The sequence below is a fragment of the Tamandua tetradactyla genome, chromosome 7 (genome assembly GCF_023851605.1).
Source record: "Tamandua tetradactyla isolate mTamTet1 chromosome 7, mTamTet1.pri, whole genome shotgun sequence".
In the NCBI taxonomy this organism is placed as follows: Eukaryota; Metazoa; Chordata; class Mammalia; order Pilosa; family Myrmecophagidae; genus Tamandua; species Tamandua tetradactyla.
This window is the reverse complement of record NC_135333.1, coordinates 63733269-63749755: the sequence shown is the minus strand read 5'-3', so window position 1 is coordinate 63749755 and position 16487 is coordinate 63733269. Positions and strand designations below refer to the sequence as shown.

Sequence of the window (16487 nt, the reverse complement as noted above, 5' to 3'; positions counted from 1 at the left end):
ATCTCTCTGGCTGTGTGGGCTGTCTTGGTTCTCGTGGCTCTCATGGATCTCATGGCTCTGAAGCTTTTTTCCAGAATGTTTCTCCTTTTAAAGGAGTCCAGCAAACTAATCAAGACCCACATGGAATAGGTGACGTCACAGCTCCCTCTAATCAAAAGTTAATACCCACAATTGGGTGAGCCACATCTCTCCATGGAGAGATAATCTGATCAGTTCCCAACCTACAGCCCTATGGAACTTTTCAGGGCTTTATGATGAAAGAGTTGGTTCTCTTCTTAGTTGCCATCCATATATAATCTAGGATATTACTTAGGCCAGATTTCACCATTTGCATATACCTCTTATCTACCAATGGCTCTTTTTTTCATCTTTTTCCATGTTGTTCAGTTAGTATTTACTTGTTTATTTCTATAATTTGAGTTGTCTTTAAAATTTTTTTTTTTACTGTTTTTGAGTTACCATTTTTAATGGTACTCTCTGGAGGGAAAATAAGTAACAGTAAAGTAAGATGTTTATACTGCCATCTTGAATTGGAAGTCCCTACAAACTTCCTTGATTATATTGAATGATATTAATGGTTATCCTGTCACTGCAAAGAACAGGCTTCTTCCTTGGTGTCAATTGTACAGCTCTTCGAGTGTTCCTTAGCAAAGCTGAAAGTGTGTCTATGTGCATATTTTGTGTGAGTTTATGTTCCAAGGTGGTGTCTGAATAGCAACTCCAAATACTACCTTTCTTATTTTTCTCATTAAAATAATCATAAGATTAAAAGAATGAAAATTCCCAACATCACTGCAAACTAAAGTTGGATGGAAAGAAAGATAGAACTGGGAATAATTGGTACTAACAGTGAAATAAATTGAGACAGATAGAAATAACCTGTGTAGATATTAACTTACAGAATATATATTGACTTTGGTGTTTGAGACAGACCAAGATTGGTGGTCGGGTGGGGTGGGGAGGGGAAGGCAGCTGGCTGCTAACCAAAAAATTGAGCAGTATCCTTTTTCCACGCTACTCCCAGCTTTTCTTTATGAAAGCGCATCAGTAAAATGGGGTGTGGGGAGAGGGCATTGTAGTAGGGAACTAGTAGTATACATATAGCAGAAATCAGAGAAAGGTATATTTGGGCTTCTTATACAAAATGTAGTACACATACTTTTAGAGATAAAGGGTGCTTTTAGGTGGTATATGGGTGAACATTTTATATTTATAAATTTAGTTTAATAACCAATATAGCACTACTAGTTGGTTAAAAAGATGCTAAAATCGGTATTAAGTATAATGAAGTGTTTAAAAATATCAAGTAAGTATTTGTGTGTTTATAGTATATACTATATATTAGTATAGTATTGATTTTGGCAAAAAAAAAAAGGAAGAAAATGAAAAGCAAATGATAGGAATTTGAGAAACATCTGTACTAGATAAAAGCCTGCTAGAAACTGGGAATTGTATTGCAAGTATACACTTCAGAGTTGTAATTATGAAAAGGGAATTTGACTTCCACATATGTGACAGACAATAGGACCTTAAAAACTAAGTTTGGAAGATGTATCTACATAGATCTAAGAAGAGAATCCAGAAGACTTTTGCAAGATATAAAAGTGTAATTTAAGAAAATGCTATCATGTTTGATAAAATGGTATCAAGACATGGCTTATGGCATGTGGTAAGAAAACTAGACTGTTTGAGGAAGGGATAAAAATGACTGTACAGGGAAAGAATAGTACAATTTTAATCTGCACTGAACTTTGTAGAGAAACAAACAGATGCCATATGAAGTTAAATTATTGATGAGGGGGATAAGCCCCAAAAATGGTGAAAAGTGAGTTCAGAGAAGAGAGAGAAAATATATGGATAGTTGATATCTCTGTAGGACCAATAATTGATAGACTAGGAAAAACACTTTTCTGAGTTTAAAAAAGTTTTTGTTTCGACAGAAAGGACTCACTTCATTCTATTTTATTCTTTACTATTAAAGAGCTAAAATTGGACTCTTAACTCCAATCTTAAGATGCCAGAAGGCCATAGCATATACATATTAAAATAATAATCAGTACATCAAGAATTGTAATCATTTTCTAATGACTGACTATATATATAGTGAAATGTTTAAAATAAGTGTCTAATTGTAAACATGGTTATAAAGGAAATACAGATGTCATGTTGTTTGTGAACAACAATCTGTTGTATTAAAAAGAGGCAGCTATCAATGTCCAGATTGTTTTAGCAATTTAAAAATGTTTTAAACCCAAATGTTAGACACTCCAAAGACTAAAGAATGTTGTTGGACAACCTAAAAGTAAATCTTACAGAAAGAATTAAATAAGGTATCTTCCAAAACAACGTGAAAAGAAATGAACAAGAAAACAATTCAGTCATATGGTTGAATCATGTGACATAGCTTATAATCAACCATTGTGACCTACAAAAATGACCGTTTCATTTTGTGTTTAACCTGTAATAGAGTTAATTAGGTTTCTGCCTTTTGTAAAACCTGTTTTTTTTGGAGGGGTGGGGGAGTGGGTACATGCTCTGGGAATCCAACCTGGGTCTCCCACATAGAAGGCAGTATACTACCATTAAACCACCCATGCACCCTAAACCTGTTTTTTGTTTTAATCCCCTTTGAGTTTCTCAAAATCAGGTATCACGTACTTCTTATCCTTTAAATTGGTTGTGCGTTAGCATTGTCCTTAATACCCTATACTTTTGTTATGCAGAGCTGGCTTTAGAATGAGCAGAAATTTTAGTTCATCATGTAGAATTCCATTGTGAATGATGATAGAGATGCCTTTGACCTGTTGCTAGAGTTGTGATACTGAACAAATCTCTGATATTGTTTTGGTCTTTTTTTTTCCCCTGTAAATATAAAAAGTTCAGTGGAAAAAAAAACCTTTACTTAATTGCTAGAATGTAAGTCTGTACATGTACGGAATTGGGACTTATTTCTGGTTGGAGGAGTTTAAAGATTAAAATTGGGAAATTGTGTTTCTAAATGAAAATACTGTATGATTCTATGTAAACTGAAACTGCATGGAGAGTGAACAAGATACTCTTGAAGTGGCAACTGATTTTCTATCAGTAAAACTTTTCCAGCCCAGCCGGAGGATAAAAATTTTGTAAAATTAGATGGATGTGTTAAAAATAAAACCCTTTTTCTACCATATCCATATTTTGAAAGTGAGACCAAGATTTAGCCAAAAGAAAATGCGCATATTCTTTCTCCCTTTGATTGACACACAGCTTTTAAAACTATGCTAACTCAAAGGTTAGTTTTTAATGCACATGAGAATACAGAAGTCCCTCCTGTCTGTAGTGGGTTGTTTTGGAAAGTGTTGAGAAAGAAGGTGGATTGAAGTGACTTTGGAATTTGGATATGATGTAATAGAGAGCCATTTAATGGTGTCTTCCAAACTTGGTGGTTATAAGAAACCAGAGCTGTAGAATGAGTGTTTAACAAGTGCCCCAGAAAAGTCTTATAATTTGGCATAATTGACATTCACTATTTTTGAGCAGGGAAATTGGATTGATAAAAATCTTATTTGGGGGAACATCTTCATCTAGAGGGTAGGTTGAAATAGGAAAAGACTAATTAGGCAAAGTTATTTTGAAATGAGGTAGCTGTAAATTTGACTAGTATGCAACAGTGGAAATAAGATATGAGGAATAATGGAATTACAGGAGTTGAAAAAGGTTCCAGCTTTATTCCTTGGGAGAACTATAAGAAATAGGGAAAATTAAGTGGATAAGCTAATTTATGAAAGAAACTTTGTGGAGTTGGAGATATATGGAGTCATAAGATATCCAAATGGAAACGTCTGGAAGACATTTGGAAATATTAATTTGAATTCCAGAATTAGTGAAATATTACCTTAAAATAACCAGTTTTTGCCAGGCATAAGGATATTATGTGCTCTTGATATAAAACTCTGTTAAGGAGGTGTGTTTGTTGTAGAAATCAGGTTTTCTGGCTTTTTTTCTGAATCTTCAAACCTTATGGCTTTGAAAATAAGAAAAAAGATGAAATATTTATTCCCTTCCCTCCAAGTGGGTATGGGGAAGATTGATCTGATAAGAAAAGGAACCTAGAAGAAAAGTGATACACAAGTATTTCAAGGTAATGTAAATGCATGTGTTGTACTTAAGAGTCTTCCCTTCTATTTTTTTTCACTTCAGATTTTTAGAAATTTTGCTTTGGTTTTATTTCCTTAGGTGAATGCCTTGTTATACAAAGCAAATGCATTGTGTTTTTGTATACTGGGACTTACATTTTGTTCAGGCAAATAAACAGTTTTGGAGATCAGTTCAATGAGTTCTTTTATGTGATGAGCACCAACAGATTTGCTTTTCTCTGGTGGCGAATTCTTATAGGATGACCCACTAAGTTTTAGTGCCAATAATTCCGTTTGAGTTTTTCAGTTGTTTTGTTGGTTTCCCCTTTGGTGATCCCTCATTATCTCATTGAAAAACTTTGAAAACTTTTCTGCCTGACCTGTAAATTTCCTTCCTATAATGAGCAAGAATTTTTCTGTCTTTTTCTTCATCCACATTCAATTTCTCTACTGTTCTCTTTTCAGACTTTTTATCTTTTAAAAAAATTTTAATGCAATTTTATTGAGATATATTACATATTCACATACCCAATAATCATCCAAATTGTACAATCAGTAATGCACATCATTATCATGTAGTGTGCATTCATCACAATCGATTTTGAACCTTTTCATTATTCCAAAAAAAAAAAGTAAAAAGAACACCCAAAACATTCCATTACTTATTTACTTGATGTTCTTTTTTCCCCCCGCACTCATTTGTCAGTACATTGGATAAAGGGACTGTTGTGTTAGTCACAAGGTTTTCACAATCACATGGTCACACCTTAAAAGCTCTGTAGTTATTCAGTCATCTTCTAGAATCAAAGCTATTGGGTTACAGCTCAACAGTTTCAGGTATTTCCCTCTAGCTGCTCCAATTTTTTGTTTTCTTTTGACAGTTTTAGTTTAAAGCCCTATCTATTATGGTTGAAGCTTAGCCCTATCAATTAGTTGCCTCCACATTGAAATTAATCTAATTGTATTTTGATGAAAAAAGAAAGTTTTTGAATTTATGTGAATGGCTAGGTATTATTCTGGGACTTTATTGTGCAATAGATACTGTTAAGTCACTTAGTGAAAATAGTTTGCCATTTTCTAATAGAGCTTACTAAATGGGTTTCTTTTTGAGATTCAGCTATTACAAGTTTATGCTATGTTTTTAACATAAACCTAAAACTTTCCTATATGTGCTTGGTTGTAGGTATTTTAGAATTCTGAGAAGCAAGGGGCATGATGCCATAATTAAAATGTGCACCCAACTAGTCACCATATCTACTCCTGTACTGAAGAAAATTCAACTCATGTAGACTGTCTTCACTATGGTATAGGCCTAGTTTCACCATGTATGGGTACCAGATTTGAAGGTCATAAAGAAATCGCCAGTAGGAACTGATTTAGCCACATAAAGTCCAGGTTTAATTTTCATAATGTGTTTCAAAACACCTCAAAGATGTGCTGATAGGTTTTTGTTGCCAATAGTTAAGTATGTATGACAATTATTTTGCCTCATTTAATTATTTCCCTGCCCTTTTCCAGGCTTCAGTCTAATTATTCTGAAGTTTTCAAGAAGAATGAAGATTACCTATAGTTTAAAATTAGGCCAACAAAATACTTTTGTCATCTTTGAATTGCTAATTAGACCATGTAGGCCTAGCAGAGATAGATATGCCCAACTGAAGTAATTATTTATATGATTCCTTTTCTCGTAAAAATGGTGACTGAAACCCATGTTGCTTTGGAAAGCTATGTTTCAAACTGGACTTTCTGCCCGGAAACAAGCTTATGTTTCTATAGCCCAACTCCTAGCACAATTAGTATCATTTTAAAAGGTGGAATTAGATGCCTAGGTCTTTGCTAAGTCAGTGTGTTGCAGAAAATGATAAGGAAGGAGGAGCCCAATATTGCCCTAAAATATTTTAATCAAGGAATTCCAGATACTTCTCTCCACCCATATTTTGATATGTAACCTTATCATATGTGGTCTTAATTTAACAGTGAGACTTTGAATATTGCTAAAAATAAAATGCCACAGAAGTTTAAATATTGTCAAGACTTGAGGACCAGCTCTTTTTGGTATATAGTTATTAGGTAATTCAGTGACGTTTTCAGGTTTAGTTAATGAAAACCAATCTGACTGTTTAAGTCACGCAGCTGGTATGGAAGGTTTTGTTTCTTGTACAAATAAATAACTAATAGAGATGTGGATTGCAACTTTAGAAAAATACCATAATATGGGGATGAGAGAGAAAATGCCCATTAAACTATGTTTGAAACACAATAACTTCAAAGCAAGGAACTGAACATATGCAAATTGCTTAAGGCCATTGTATCAAATATTAGCATTGTGTTTTGTGCACAAAAAGAAATTACATCAGCAAATAATTTACTGAGTGCTGTTACTTGGATGGTACTGAGATGAACAATTGTTTTTGTTGTCCTAACTTCCCTACTCCCACCCCCTGGCAGTCTGGAACTGTGCATGTTGTGAGAGGTCATGTGATAGGAATCCTTGGTTTTGTTCATTTAGCTTGTCAGAACAATTTAATGTAGGTGGAAAGGAATGGATGAAATGAAAAGAGTGGGTCAGATGCAGCCATCAGCTCTATATTGAAGGTAACGAATGCTGCAGTTGGGGTAGTATATCAAAGCCCTGGGAGTATTCAGTTTGATAATGTTAAAGAGAAGATATTAAAAGCAGGAGTGACTAATATGAAGTGTCAGATCTCATTTGACGCTTTATTGCTACTTTTTTAATGCTTTATTTAAAAATTTCATTATTGTCTTCATGTTGATTTGATAATATTACAGTTGGTAGTATTTAAACAATACAGGTTCCTCTTTCTCATTTTACCTTTAACCGTGATTTAGTAAAGTGCCTAGTCCTTTTCAGTGATCCCAAGGTAATAACAGAAACGCCAACATGGCTTTTCTGAGAAAAAATGTTGTTTTAGACGTTGCTTATTTTTTCAGATGTGTTTCATGTAGTACAATGAGTGAAGGAAGAGGTTTGAATCAAATCTGCGTTTAACACTTAGTTCTGCTTTTCATTTACAAGTCTTGTTAATTTTAGGAAGATATTAAATTTTTCTGAGTCTGTTCATCTATAAAATAAAGTAATAACGCTTAATATGACATAGAGTTTTTCTGAGAATTAAATGAGAACAGAAGTAAAAGAAAAAAAAACAGCTATCAAATAGCAAACATCTGGCAAATGTTATTTTTAAAACCCCAGTTGGGTTCCTATTGATCTCTGTGCTTAAGTTAGTTTTGATCTGTTTTACTGTTGTCTTAAAAAATCTTTTAGTCACTAAGATAATTCATTCTCTAAAATATTTTATGACATGTTCCTAGATGATGGAGGAAACTTAGTTTCAGAGAAGACAAAATTCCTATAATAGATATGTAAAAGACTTTTTATTTAGTGGATAGATGATTTCCAGGCAAAATTAGATATAAAATAATCTTAATATTCCTGTGGAATCTGAAAATTGCCATTCAGTGTATTCTCGGGGAAAATTAGTTGTAGATTTTTGGTGAGGAAGAAGTTTCTGCTTGTTTTTTTTTTTTTTTTCCCTCTCCTCATATTTTGTCATGAGTAAGTAGTTGGCAGCTTAATTACGAGTCAAATGGCACCGGCTGTGTCCTTTGCAAATCGATCATACATAGTTTTGAGTTGTTAGATTTACTGAGATTCAGAAGCTAAATTTTGTGATCACTGCTTTAGCAATTTTCACCTTTTATGTCATAAAAATTTCTTTTATGCTTGGGGAATAGTTTACTTGTTAATCACACACACGTACATACACACTTGTTTGAAAAATACATTCATGATCCATTCAGAAAGGCTGTGTTGAACAAGTCAGAATGCTAGATTGTCAGGTAATAGAAATAGAACATTGAACAAGATCATTTGTCACTATCTTCAGAGGTTATAATCTCTGGGGATGAGATTCAATATAGTTTTACTTGTGATAAAGTGTTATGAAAGAAGCATGTATAGAATTTTTAAAGACGTATAAAAATGACTGCAGTGACTTACCCTGAAGTGAGGGCAGTAAAGGAAGGTGTCCCAGAGATGATTAATTCGATCTTTGAAGAACGACTGAGCATTAACTAGGCAAAAAAGATTGATAGAAGGGCATTCTAGAAGATGGACCAGCATATATGAAGGAGCAATGCATGCTTAAGAATAGAAAAGGGTTGAGTGGCAAAAAATTAACCTCAGAGGGTTGGGAAGATACACATTATGTGGGGCCTCAGAGGTCACAATGGTTTTCAACTTTATCCAAAAGTGTGAAGGAAGTTATTGAAGATTTTTGATATATGATATTTCACTGAATCTTAACATTCGTTCAATTATATGATGCATCTTGATTTCAAAAATGTTAAAAAATAGTATTGCTTAGAATTAAGTAGGTATTACTTAGAGTCGATTAAATTGGCATTAAAAATATTCTGGCTCTAATGTGGACAAAAGGAAAAACAAGATTGTAGAAGAGTAAGAGTAGGTGTGTGGAAACCAGATAGTAGAAGGTTATTGCAGGAACCTAGAAGAGATCATGATCTCTTGAAATAGGGTGGTGACAGTGGTTTAGAAAGCATAAATAAATTACTTTGAGCAAGTTTTCAGCAGAAAGAATTTAGAAACTTTGGGAACTTTAAAACAGTTTTGAAAACTTGAAATCTTTAAAGAGATTAAAAATTATGAATAAAATTTAAGTACAATGATATAGAACGATTTTATACTACAGTCTTATTTCACATCCAATGGTAATTTCTGGCTGGGAGAAGACATTTCACAATTGAAAGTATAGTTTGTCTTTAAATTATATAATTTTTTTATGAAAGCCCTGTAAAGAAAATTATTGACTTAAAGTTAATTTCCTATCTGTACAACAGTGATTGTATTTAAAAATTCATATACACACTAGAACTGTTAAGCAGTATACTATACCATCTATCATCCTGTGCAGTGTATTCTTCAAGGTTCAGCTATAGTTGCTATTACAAGTGATATATTTTCCAGTGGACTAAGCATTGGGTAAATAAACATCTCATAGTATTTATTAGATTTCACAGCTCATTGTTAAAATAGTTTGAGTACCTTTGCCTCAGTCTATTTCTTATATTTCTGAGTTTACCTTTCACACTGTTTCCAAATTAGCGTGGTCTTAAGCAAATTATAATGGGACAACAACTGGAGGTACTTTCATTTCCATGATGATCTCACTTACTCCTCAGAGAAATCTGCTGACATGGGTTCTTGTTTTATTTGGCTAACTCTAGTGTGTGTACACTTACACAGAGTTGGGTCTTTGGTGCTGCGTTCTCAAAGCACCCATTTTCCCTTCTTTATTAAACTTAGTAAAAAGTAATGCCTCTCATTCTTATGCTGTAAGGTCTAGGCCAACAAAGATCTGTCTGTGATGTTCATCATATCCTGTTATCTGACACAAGCAGGACACACAATTATGTTAAAATGTAAGCAAACATTTGTGAAGATGTACAATCATTGTCAAAATTAAATGAATGCTTCATGGTACAGAAGATACTAAGAGTGCTTATCAAGATAATTAAGAAGGTAGATAACATTTAATAGTAGATATATCATAATTCATTTGGCTCATGTGACTATAGTTTTCTAGTTGTTTTGAGATTAGATTAACTTTTTATAACTTCTTTTAAGATACAATTTTCTTAATTCATTTATAGTAAAGATGAATAATGTGCAAGTGAGTCAACAAGTGTTCTATTCTTTTTTTCCTTTCAGTGTAGCTTTAAGAATTTTTGGTAAGTTTTCTTTTTTTTACTTTTTAAATTGTAAAATATATTTACAAAGCAAAGAAAGAAAAAAAGCAACCATTTTCAAAGCACACTCCAACAAGTAGTTATAGAATGGATCCCACAGTCTGTCATGAGCTACCATTGTACCAGCTCAGATTTTTCCTTCTAGCTGCGCCAAAACGTGGAGGCTAGAAGGAATATTAATATAGTGATTAAGCAGCCATACTCCTTTGTTATATCGTGTTTTCTCTGTTATACTTCCTCCATCTCCTTTAATCCTTCTCCCAATCTTTGGGCAATGTCCCTTCTGACTTTTTCATGTTGAGAAAGGGTATCAACACTGAAGGATAGGGGAAAGTAATTAATTGATAATCTTGCAGAGGCTGGTCCCTCTGAGTTTCTGAGTTTCAGGATTTATCTGACAAAGGAACCCTCTGGGAATTATAGGTTCCAGGAAGGCAAACCTAGTGCATGACACCTCTGTAGAGTTTCAGTTCAAGCCCCTAGGTGTTTAAAAGCATGTGGAACTTCAGGTATTTATGTGACACCTGAGAATCAGAGTTAGAACTCTGAAGCTGTGAAAGTCAGCATTACTCTGTACAGCAGCTATTTAAAAAGTTGAAAAAGTGATCAGACTTCAAGTAGAGATATGAATGAAGCTGATCCGAATATGGCTAAGGTAAATCAGAATATAGGGAAAGGATGATATGGTTTATATTTTAAAACTTCACCTTCTGTGTGAGATCAGAGGAAAAGATGTTTATTTCGTGCAAAATTTATATTTTTGGTAAGGCATTATCTAATTTAACTTGTATGGTCAGTTTATTCGAACACCACATTTATGTGTAGTCTTGAGTAGGGAAAGAGATCTTGTTGGTTAGTATGATGTGCCCATACATCCCAGAGTAATTTGAGCAGAAAATAAGTTACTATTTATTATACAATACTATTATACAAATTAGTATTTGCAAAGTTCCCTTCAGGGACTGGGGAGAAAGAAAGAAATATTAAAACTTCCCCATATGGGAAATTCTTGATACTCTCACAAGCATTGGGGACAACCAATTCAATAGGCTGCGCCCTCAATCTTAGGGTTCACTCATATAAAACTTATTCCTGCAAAGGAGAAACTAAGCCTATTTATAATTATGCCTAAGAGTCACCCCCCAGAGAACCTCTTTTGTTGCTCAAATGTGGCCTCTCCCTAAGCCAACTCAGCAGGTGAACTCACTGCCTTTCCCCCTACATGGGAACAGGACTCCCGGGATAAGCCAGAATCCGGCATCATGGAATTGAGAGAGCCTTCTTGACAGAAGGGGGAAAAGAGAATGACACAAAATAAAGCTTCAGTGGCTTAGAGATTTCAAACAGAGTTGAGAGGTTATCCTGGAGATTATTTTTTTGTATTATATAGATATACCATTTTAGTTTGTGGTGTACTGGAGTGGCTGGCAGGAAATACCTGAAACTGTTGAACTGTATTTCAGTAGCCTTGATTCTTGAAGGCAATTATATAACTATATAACTTTTACAATGTGTCTGTGTGATTGTGAAAACCTTATGTGTGATGCTTTCTTTATCCAGGGTATGGACAAATGAGTAAAAACTATGGATAAAAAATAATCAATGGCTAGGGGGAGAATAAGAGGTAAAACAAAAATTGGGTAGATTGCAATACTAGTGGTCAATGAGAAGGAGGGGTAAGGGCTATGAAATGTATGGGTCTTTCTTTTATCTTTTATTTTTCTGGAGTGATACAGATGTTCTAAAAATGATCGTGATGTTGAATACACAACTATTTGATAATATTGTGAGCCAATCCAATTGATTATATACATTGGATAGACAGTCTGATGGATTGTATAGTATATAAAGATATCACAATAAAAATATTTTTAAAAATCAGATTTAGAAAATTAAAAAACAAACAAAAAACACATACCAAAGGATGAGCAAACACATCTAAGTAGCAGAAGACAAGTTGAAGTATGATTTCTTTAATAGGAAGTGCAAAGACAGACAGAATTAAACAGTATGTTGATTTGGAATACATATTTAAGTGATGAAACTATAAAAAGAAGTTTAGGAGCAATTGACACAAAATTTAAGGTTGTGGTTTTCTCCTTCAGGGGCAAGGCAAGTAAGGGCTTCCTAAAGGCTGGGATATTTTATTTCTTAAGTCATTGGGGGGGGCTTAAGTGTAGCTATTCATTTTATGATTATTCTGAATTTAAATTATATATAATGTATACAGTTTACATGGTGTGTCTTTTTATGTCTGATATTTTTCCAAAGAAATAAAGTTTAAAACAACAACTACAACAAACAAGAATGAACAGGAGTATAAATGAAATCAGAAAGAAAGATAGACAATAAAGATTGAGATGGTATAAGCTAGGAATGCCTAGAGTGTATAATAATAGTGACCAAATGTACAGATTTTAAAAATGTTTGTGCATGAGGAAGAACAAAGGAATGTTATTACTGCAGGGTGATGAAAATACATGGTAATTAATATTTTAAAATTTCACTTTATGTGTGAGACTAAAGCAAAAAATATTTATTTGGTACAAAATTTATATTTTGACTAGTGCATTTCCTAATATAACTTATGTAGATAGCTTGATTTAATACTGTAAGTACTTGGAATCTTGGATAGGACATGAGATTTTGTTGGTTTGTCCACAGTGATGCCCTGATGAATCTCAGAGTGATTTGATCAGTGAGTGGAAAAGTATTTGCAAAATCCCCTTCAGGAAATGGTGAGAACGGAAAGAAATTCAACTTCCCCAAGTTGAATTCTTGATATTCTCACAAGCAGTGTGGACGGCCGAAGCTATAGGCTGAGCCCCCAGTCTTGGAGTTTGTTCATATGAAACTTAACCCCACGAAGGATAGGTCAAGTTTACTTAAAATTTAGGCCTAAGAGTCACCCCCAAGAGAGCCTCTTTTGTTGCTCAGATGTGGCCTTTCTCTCCAGCCAACACAACAAGCAAACTCACCACCCTCCTCCTGTCTACGTGGGACATGACTGCTAGGGGGTGTGGACCTTCCTGGCAACATGGAACAGAAATCCTGGAATGAGCTGAGACTCAGCATCAAGGGGTTGAGACCCTAGAATGAACTGAGACTCAGCATCAAGGGATTGAGAAAACCTTCTCGACCAAAAGGGGGAAGAGTGAAATGAGACAAAGTGTCAATGGCTGAGAGATTCCAAACAGAGTTGAGAGGTTATCCTGGAGGTTATTCTTATGCATTAAGTAGATATCACCTTGCTATTCAAGATGTAGTGGAGAGGCTGGAGGGAACTGCCTGAAAATGTAGAGCTGTGTTCCAGTAGCCATGTTTCTTGATGATGCTTGAATAATGATAGAGCTTTCACAGTGTGACTGTGTGATGGTGAAAACCTTGTGTCTGATGCTCCCTTTATCTACCATGTCAACAGACGAGTAGAACATATGGAATAAAAATAAATAATAGGGGCAACAAATGTTAAAATAAATTTAGTTTGAAATGCTAGTGATAAATGAAAGCTTAGGGGTAAGGGGTATGGTATGTATAATCTTTTTTTTTTTTCCTCTGTTTTCATTTTATTTTTCTGAATTGATGCAAATGTTCTAAGAAATGATGACTATGCAACTATGTGATGATATTGAGAATTGCTGATTATATATGTAGAATGGAATGATATGTTAATGTTTTTGTTTGTTCTTAATTTTTTTAATTGATAAATAAATTTAAAAAAAAGAATCAGGAGTAACATTGGTTGGGGCTTGGCAGACATGACAATTAACATTATCTAACTTAAGCTTGCATAAGAGTAGCCTCCACAAAAGCTTCTTGTCTTCATTTGATCTCTCGGCCACTGTTGTCTTATTTTGTTACACTTCTTTTTCGTATTTTGTTCTGCAAGGTGAAGGTGTAGTCAGTCCCACAGTGTCGGGGCCAGACTTCTCATCCCCAGGATCCATACCCCATGCTGTCAAGGAAACTTAAACCCCCGAATGTCATGTCCACATAGTGGGGAAGGTAACGATTTTCCTTGCAAATTCGGTCATGGAGAGAGGCCACATCTGAGCTCAGCGAAGCTTCCGGAAAGTAACTCTTAGGCCTCGTTATGGGTAGTCATAGCTTCTCCCCTACAGAAATAAATTTCATATGGACAAGCCTCAAAATCTAGGGCTTGACCTATTTTTTTGAGAGTCCCCAATGGTTGAGAAGATATCTGGGGTTTCCAGAATGGGAAAGTTTAACAGTTCCAAATATATATATATATATGTATTTCCCCCCTTCAGACCCTCAAGGGACTCTACCAATACTTTTTAATTATCATCCCACCATACTCTGAGAGGTATCCTGGTATTATATTAAGCTGTATAGAAATACAAGGCCTCATTCCTGTTCAGGACTCCAGGAGTTGTGTAAATGGGCTGTCTAGACAGGTTGATATAGATTATGTGTTAAATAAAATTTAGGTTCTAGACATAATAAATCTCTCTGCCTTTGGTCTGAACAGTAGGTAAAGGTCTAAAGTACATATGCTATCATCTTTTACCCTGTATTCTAAATTATCTTTAGACCCAGCCATATTGGGTTCATTTTAAACTCTAATTGAAGCCTGATCTCTTTTTTGGTTACTTTAACAGTAACCAAGATTTTTAAAAAACATATATTGTAAACCCTTATTTTCAACAAATGGAAAACTGGACAAGCTGAAAACTCTTCCCACTACAAAAAACCTGATAATTAAATTTTTTTTATTCGAACAACAGCAATAGCAACCTGTCCTTTTAAATGCATAGCTGAGCTTGCAAGAATGATGTAGTACTCTCCAAGGTCTAGAAACTAAGAAGAGACTAAGAGTAGGAAAAATGTGAATTGACACTAGGGCTCTTCTGGGACATGCAGTCTTGTTAACTGTTCTAGTTTGCTAGCTGCTGGAATGCAATTTACCAGAAACAGAATGACTTTTAAAAAAGGAAATTTAATAAGTTGCTAGTTTACAGTTCTAAGGCTAAGAAGATTTCCCAATTAAGACAAGTCTATAGAAATGTCCAATCTAAGGCATCCAGGGAAAGATACCTTGATTCAGGAAGGCCGATGAAGCTCAGGGTTTCTCTCTCAAGTGGAAGGGTACATGGCAAACACGGTCAGGGTTCCTCTCTCACCTGGAAGGGCACATGGTGAACACAGCATCATCTGCTAGCTTCTTCTCCTGGCTTCCTGTTTCATGAAGCTCCCTGGGAGGCATTTTCCTTCTTCATCGCCAAAGGTTGCTGGCTGATGGACTCTGCTTCTCATGGCTATGTCATTCTGCTCTGCTCTCTCTGAATCTCTCTCATTCTCCAAATTGTTTCCTCTTTGTAAGACTTCAGAAATTAAATCAAGATCCACCCAAATGGATGGAGACATGCCTCCAGCTAATCCAGTTTAACAACCACTCTTGATTAAATCTTGTCTCCAGGAAGATGATCTATTTACAGTTTCAAGCATACAGTGCTGAATAGGTATTAGAAGAAGCAGCTGCCCTTACAAAATGGGATTAGGATAAAACATGGCTTTTCTAGGGTACATACATCATTTCAAACCAGCACATTAACTAAGAGGCATGGTTTTAACATCCATCTGAAGACAGATGAAATCTCAAGCCCAAGCAGGTTTTAGAACTGAAATCCAATAAATAAAGTCAGTTTCCTTGAGGAGCTACCTCTTTACCAAAAGACAGACTGGAGAAAAATTAAGTCCTTGAGATAAGAAAAAGACAAGGTAAAGGTACTTTTCCAGTTCAGCTGAAAAAAGTTTACCCCGAGAATTCATAATCATAGACCTGTATTAATACATGTTACTCAGATTTAAACTGACTGCATGGAGCAATGTCCTGGACTAGTAATATCTTTGGGGTAACAGACAGAAACAAATTCAGAACCTATCTAGAGGGGATACATCTACAGCTGAAGGTATACAGATTTCCACAGACAAATCATAGATAACCTCTTATCTGCCATTGTAAATCACAGGAAGAAACAAACCTCAATGAGTGAATGTCAGCAGCCTTAACAACAGGCAAAATTAGATCCCCAATACCACAGATGAAAACAGTGTTGATTGAACCTCCAAAGTATAAGTATATTTTAAATGAGTTGAAAGGGCTAAAAACTATTAAAACAAATAAAAAACCAGGATGCTGTGGAGGTGGAAAAAAAGAATTGATTTGATGAAGACCTAAATCAAACTTTAGGGAATGAAAATGCATTGAAATAAAAAACTAATTGATTAATACTTCTTTCATCAGTCATCTGGCCTCAGATATTTTGGCTTGTCCTTTGAACTGCTTGTTCTCTGGGAAAGGTAGGTTTTAGGAAGATAACCCAAGATGAAATAGCTCTGCTGCCTTGGATCAGAGTCTCAGTGGATAGGGTATGTGACTTTGTGGGTGATTGTAGACTCTGGTTGGATCTGATAATGAAAGTGAAAAAAGTCTTTGAAGTCAGTACTTTGTGGAACTTTGAGGGAGGAAGTTCCAAGGATGGTGCTGGAAGCTAGGATGGGGTGGAGGTTAGAGGGGATCATTGTCGATTGATCTCCTGATCATCACTCATCTCATTC

The 16487-nt window shown here is 34.9% G+C and overlaps 1 protein-coding gene and 1 long non-coding RNA gene across 9 annotated transcripts in view; one reads left to right on the top strand and one right to left on the bottom strand.

Annotated features, from left to right (window-relative positions):
- The window catches only part of LOC143691329 (uncharacterized), a 105415-nt gene extending 97087 nt beyond the window's left edge, over positions 1 to 8328 (bottom strand). For all 3 annotated transcript variants that reach the window (XR_013179469.1, XR_013179467.1, XR_013179468.1), the window contains exon 1: positions 8137 to 8328. This is a non-coding gene — a long non-coding RNA (uncharacterized LOC143691329). The remainder of the gene's footprint in view (positions 1 to 8136) is intronic.
- Positions 1 to 16487, top strand: part of WNK1 (WNK lysine deficient protein kinase 1) — a 194163-nt gene that overhangs the window by 56820 nt on the left and 120856 nt on the right. The window lies entirely within an intron of this gene.